At 37.5% G+C, this 6,124-nt stretch overlaps 1 protein-coding gene across 1 annotated transcript in view; it reads left to right on the plus strand.

The window, feature by feature from the left end:
* The first annotated feature begins 4,864 nt into the window (after nucleotides 1–4,864).
* rap1aa (RAP1A, member of RAS oncogene family a) overlaps nucleotides 4,865–6,124 on the plus strand; it is a 14,430-nt gene continuing 13,170 nt past the window's right edge. Inside the window, exon 1 of the mRNA XM_039799949.1 lies at nucleotides 4,865–4,977. The gene's annotated coding sequence lies outside the window, so the exon portion shown is untranslated. The remainder of the gene's footprint in view (nucleotides 4,978–6,124) is intronic.

The raw sequence follows: 6,124 nt of genomic DNA on the forward strand, positions 1-6,124 counted from the left end.
ATGACATTAAAACAGTCAGCTATTTAACAAAACAAGTTTGAGGCTTGAAGTTCAGTGTGATGGAAAATCCTCCTCAGGATTCACAATAATTAATTTCTTCAAAGGCGTCTTCTGCTTGACTCATACACTTTATTTTTCCACTCTGACTTCAAATTAGATTCAAAATCATTCTATATTTTAACTTAAGCTCAGCATGTTTTATGACTTGTTTTTTATGACTTCAGGCAGTCTGAATGCCCCACATTGAGCGGTAAACCATCGTCCTGCTCTTTAAAATTGAACGCGAAGAGGAAGCTAATGACAGCAGGAGGAGATCCATTAGTGTGTGACCATAAAGCAACTATAGATGTTAAAAATGCATCCCATGAACTGGATCCTTCGGGCCGCCAGTTATCGAGCAGCAGTGAACGCTGTTGAGTGCTGAAGAGCTGCACAATAAAATTGTCAGCTGTAGTCAAAGTGATTTTAGAAGAATCAGTCTATAAGTAATGCTTTATCAGGTAAAAATCTGATTTGGCGGCTACAGTATTAAGACAAACAGATCAGATGCAACTTTACAGTGAGGTCTTAGTTTTTCTTGTTACAGAAGAATGTTAGGATCTCATAACACTAAGACAAACATTGAGCAACTCCAGCCGGACCTAAAAACACTCTGAGCAAAGAAAGTGACGTGTCTACGAGATTAAAATAAGTCACATACAGACTTACAACAGATGAAGGTTTTTCCCTTTTCATCAAAACAGCCACCGAACATAAACAATGACATGAGCAGCATGTAATGATGATGATTTCAGAGCACAGCAATGATTATTCAAGTATTGTTTCATGGTAATTGAGATGAAGCTGCGAACCCAGTGTTGCAATTAGACAAAAATAGTGCACACATTTTCTTTGCTCGTCAAACAGCAGCTGAGTGAAGCTCAGGGAATGAAACAGCTCATAAAGACAAATGAAATTCCTTTACAGGAAGCTGCTGCCAATAGAGCATTTTAAGAACTGGATATACAAGGACTATCCCCCAGTCTTGTACTGTATATTTCCTCCAGTAAACTGTATCACTGCAGCAGCTTGTCTTCAGTGCATTGACTGTCACAATATATCCACCGTCCATTTCACTTTCCAACAGTTAAACAGATAAACGTGAGTATGTCTTTGTTGCACGCCTATATGAACGTTAATTTATCTTTATGGTTTGATACTTTTGATAGTTTGAAAGCCTTTTACACTATTAGCTCTTGAGCTACCTCTCACTAAAATGGAGGTCTTAACAAGTCAAAATGCCTGCTGTGATGTTTCAGATAGAGTAAGCAACATTTCTCCTCTAAACGTCTCAGATGGTTTTATTGAAATAACTCTTTGAGGCCCAAAAACTTAAAAAAAAAAAATCAAAAGAGCAAATATTAGAGAAAAGTCAAAGAAAATCAAAATACAAATTTGTGTAGCCAAATCCAGCTTCAGGTTTTGATTGTAGTACTCTTCCTTGTAATGGAGTACTTTTACATAATTGTTTTGGTACTTTTACTTAAGTAAAGGATCTGAATACTTTTACCATTACTGATAGGAACCCCGACAACAACTCTAGTGAATGTGCTGACATCATATGTTGATGTGTGCTTGTAGATTTATAGTTTTTAGTGTGATAGAGACCAATGGTATTGCATGTAAATGAATGTTTTGAGCGTCTGGTGACTGTTCTGTGTGCACTAGACCTAGACCAGATACTGCAGATGTAAAATAGCCAAAAGTTAAATCTGGCATAAATCACATCTTCTCATTTTGAGATTAATGTTTTTATGCATGGTCCTAGTGGAAAAAAAAGGAAACAGGCCAAGTGAATCCCATAAGACTTTGGTGTTGTTGCCTTAAATGCTCCACACGAAACCTATGCTGAAATGTGCAAGATGTCAACAAGGAAAAGAGACAAGAAGCATGAATGAGACACCTGCTCTCTCAATAACTGGCCCTCACTTTGACCCAGGTTACATAAAAGGCTAAAGGTGGACAATCTGCTTCTCCAACATCACACCTGTCCTTACAGACATCTCTTGTTCCCATTTTGCCATATAAAGTTGGCAAACATCATAGATGTGGAGGGAGAGTCTATCAGTTGTTGGAGTTCATTCAAACAGCATAATAAAACCTTAGATCAGATAAAACTGATATTATTTCATCATGTGATACATATTGAGAAGTAGGAGGCTATAACATGACATTAATACACATGACTTGGACGGATTTTCATGATTACACAGTATGAATATCAATGAATGAATTTAAACTCAATCTGACATATCCTGTTACTGATTTGTGTGTAATTGGTCAACTCTACGAGCAGGAAGTGAGTACAGCTGTAAGGATATTAAACTTTTTAGAGCCAAAGCCGCATATCACCGTTACTTCTGTTGATGTGTCTTTTATTTTACAGGTTTGGCCTGAACCGCGGTCACCAGTGTTACACTGACCTGACAGATGAGAACAAACAGACGTGTGTCTGTCTCTTTTTAAGGTAATCTGTAGTCGGTGAGGTCCATGGACAACATGTTAGTGTCCATAGCGTCTGTTTGTAGGACGACTTCATCACACATCACTGAAACAGATGCTGTATTCTACTTCCTTTACTAACAATTATATTTTAAGGCTGCCATTTATAACTTCCACATCTAGAGTTTATGATGATGACTGTGGTAAAAGCGCTTTAATTTGTTTGTTTTCAACAAGGGCTGGAACCTCTTGGTAGAGTAACATGGCAACACTGTCCCCAGTATACGATATTTGCAGTCATAAGTCATCTGATGATGCACAGCCTCTTGTCTGTCACAAACTCCATATTTAGCCAGTGTAATGAAGAAGATATGAAGGGAGAGTAACTCATCTAATCCATTAAGTCACTGGGCTGTGACCAGCTCTCTCATGTGGGCTTTTGTCATGCCAGCAGCCACAGAGACAAAACAGACACACAACGACACAACGAAATATGTAAATATTAAGAGAATGATCAACTGAAGGAAATATTTAGATACAACCAATAGTGACACACCTACATACATCCAATGTGTCTCAGGGACAAAAGCAATGTCATCTCATCAACCAAGTGAAGTGCAAACTCCACTCAGCTAATATTAAAAGTTTAGTGTACTGAGAATATACCATCAATAAGAGTCGACAGCCATGCTAAGAGCTCTGTGAGGCTGTGAGCTTCGATGCTTTGAGCTAAATGCTAATGTGCTAACAAGCTCAGAATGACAATGCTAACATGCTGATGTTAAGCAAGTATAATGTTTATCACCATCTTAGTATGTTAGCATGCTAACATTTGTTATTAATTAGCACTAAACACAAAGTAGAGCTGAGGCTGATGGGAATGTCATTGGTTTTGCAGGTATTTACTCTTAATTCATTAAAGGATGGACAAACAATTGACTTAAATTGACTTGATGATAATGATGAAAAGTTAAGGGATCAAGTTATTACGATTCATCCTGAGGCGAAAAGAGAATGTCTGAAATTGAGTTTCATGGCTTTCCATCCAGAGATACACGTGTTTCACCAGACAAATTAAAACTTTGACCTGCTGGTGGCACTAGAGAAAAAGTCAGGGGATAACCAAAATCAGTAGGATTCATCCTATGAAGACTGAACGTTAATCCATTCCATAGTTTTAAAGATATTATAGTCTGACAAGACAGACTGAATTGGCTAAAAAAAACAACATTGGTGGTTAGTTTCATCAATAAACTGACTGTTAGCAACTGCAATTTAACTGTACAGTTAACAGTTCCTGAATGCTCAATATGGAAAAGGAGACTGACTTTTCTGGGGTGTCTAAACTCCCTGCATCTCCAACCACGAGGGCCCTGAAATAACTGAATTACAGATATATATTATTAATTCTTCAGTGAGTCTGTGGTGTGTACGCTTGAAAGGCAATATAAAAGGTGACTCAACTCTCCCTCTGCATTCTGTTGCTTATCAGACGCTGTGATCACCAAAACCAAAACTGGCCTCCAGTGACCACAGCTGCAGCCAGATTATTACAGCACCTGTATGTCCGCTGATGACTGGCAGGCACTCCAAACACCCCCCCAAAAAATAAACCTAAGATCAGATGGTAAGATTGATAGATGTCAGAAAAGCAACGTTGTAGTTTGGTTGTGTTATAGAAAATCCCGTCTCGCTGAAAATCTAAAATGCCAACAGTGAAAAAACACAAGAACTTGAATGCCTTTTTGAGTCACATGGGGTTCATCAAAGCTCTTATTATTAGATTCAACTTCAAACTTCACCTCAATAATCACCTGCCAAACATCAGCTCTCAGTGCAGCTGTGCTACTTTTCATAATCAATGCCCTTTCTCTGCTGTGTATTTTCTTCAGGGAGTGTTTGAGAATCAAATGTAATTTTTTAGATGTTATTGAGAGGTTCCAGCTTCCTGAACAAGAATACAAACAAATGCAAATCCTCAATGTCATTGTCTGCAATGTTAACTGTGAAAATGTTACATCTTTAGATCTTTAAACTGAAAATGCACTTTATATAAGACAAAATAGGTTTCTCCCCCACTGAATATGTTTTGTTTTTTTGCTTCTTCCAACACCGGTAGTGCAATCAAAGGCAATGCATCATATTTTATAAACTAATGTATGTTTTGTATGTAAAATCTTAACTTGTAAAGTAACTAGTAACTAATAGCTGACCAATAAATGTGTTGACACACTTCAGTCATCTTTTGAATGGGACAATATAAAACATGCTATATTCTTCCTGTAGTGAAATAACTTTAAGATGAGAATAAAACTAGGCCTACTCTGTGTTTGAACCATACACTGTATAAAATAGGTTCGAACCTGAAGAGGTTTAAATTGTACCTTAACCTGAATAGCTGTGATTGGCTGATCCTGATCCAATCATTAGCTACTGCTGCTCCGACCCTTCCGTACATTCACACAGTGTGATTTATCGCACACATAGCGGAACACGGTAAGTGTCTTGTGAAGCTTTGCTCGTGTGTAAAACAAATTTAGGCTAATTCTCCAGCTTGTGACTTTATCAGTTTAATGATTAGTCCTTAAACATTGTATTTGTCTCGGACGTGACACTAAAATGACTTCTGGCTCCACTGTAGCGAAATAATTCTTGTGAGTTAGGTAGCTTTAGCTAGATGACTGGATTGAGAAGCTAACGTCAGCTAATGACTAACTAACGAGTTGTCGCTACAAACATGGTTTGTGGTTCAAGTAGTTTAATGTCCGATTGTATCTCAGTCGCTTTCAGATATGTAGTTTATCCACATGTTAATGGAAACTCTCAATGCCTTCTCAAAACTCAAACGTTAGCTAGATTAAATATAAACGAGATTTGAGAGTTCAGTTTAATGCTAACTGGCTAGCTAACTTATTTAGCTAACGGTGTTAGCTAGCTAAACAGTTTAATTAAACAGGTAACGTTAGCACAATCGGCTAGGTTCCTAGCCGTGATATAATAACCATATACAACTGCTATGACATCCCATTAACTAACATTAAACTGTGAGTTTAAATTAGTTTTCTTTGCCATGCCAACGTTAGTTAACAGTGTTTGTGCAGCACAGCTCGCCGTGTCTTTTTTTTTTTTGTAGCATTTACCAAATGTTGCTAGCCGGATGCTAACATTTGAGTAGTTGTAATCAAGCTACTTTTTTGGTAACAAACTTATCGTTAAATTCACATTTTAGGAATGTTGAGCCATTACTACTGCCGACTTTGACTGATCATTTTAAACGGTGTTACGGTCCCCAGTCTAGCTAGTGCATTGGCAAACTAATAGCCACACCCTTCCTTTCGAAACCAACTAAATTGTCACCAAAATAAGTTCATATTTGTTTTAATTTTTCAAATGCCAACATGGTACTACTCGTTTAACATAAGTCGTAGTTTTTCAAAATAGACTTTTGTAAACGTCTTATTTAAATCAGAAGTGTGTTTGTGCTCTTATGCTGAATTAAAATCCATTTGCTCCCTTCTGGCTCTTGACACACAAGATTGAATTGAACTGAAGAGTAGTTTGAGTAGCCCAGTCAGCTATTATTTTAAGCCTTATGATGAATGTTTTAGGCAAACGTACTGTGGGTTTGTGGATCAGCAACAGG

This window comes from Perca fluviatilis, chromosome 5 (assembly GCF_010015445.1).
Source record: "Perca fluviatilis chromosome 5, GENO_Pfluv_1.0, whole genome shotgun sequence".
Taxonomy (NCBI): domain Eukaryota; kingdom Metazoa; phylum Chordata; class Actinopteri; order Perciformes; family Percidae; genus Perca; species Perca fluviatilis.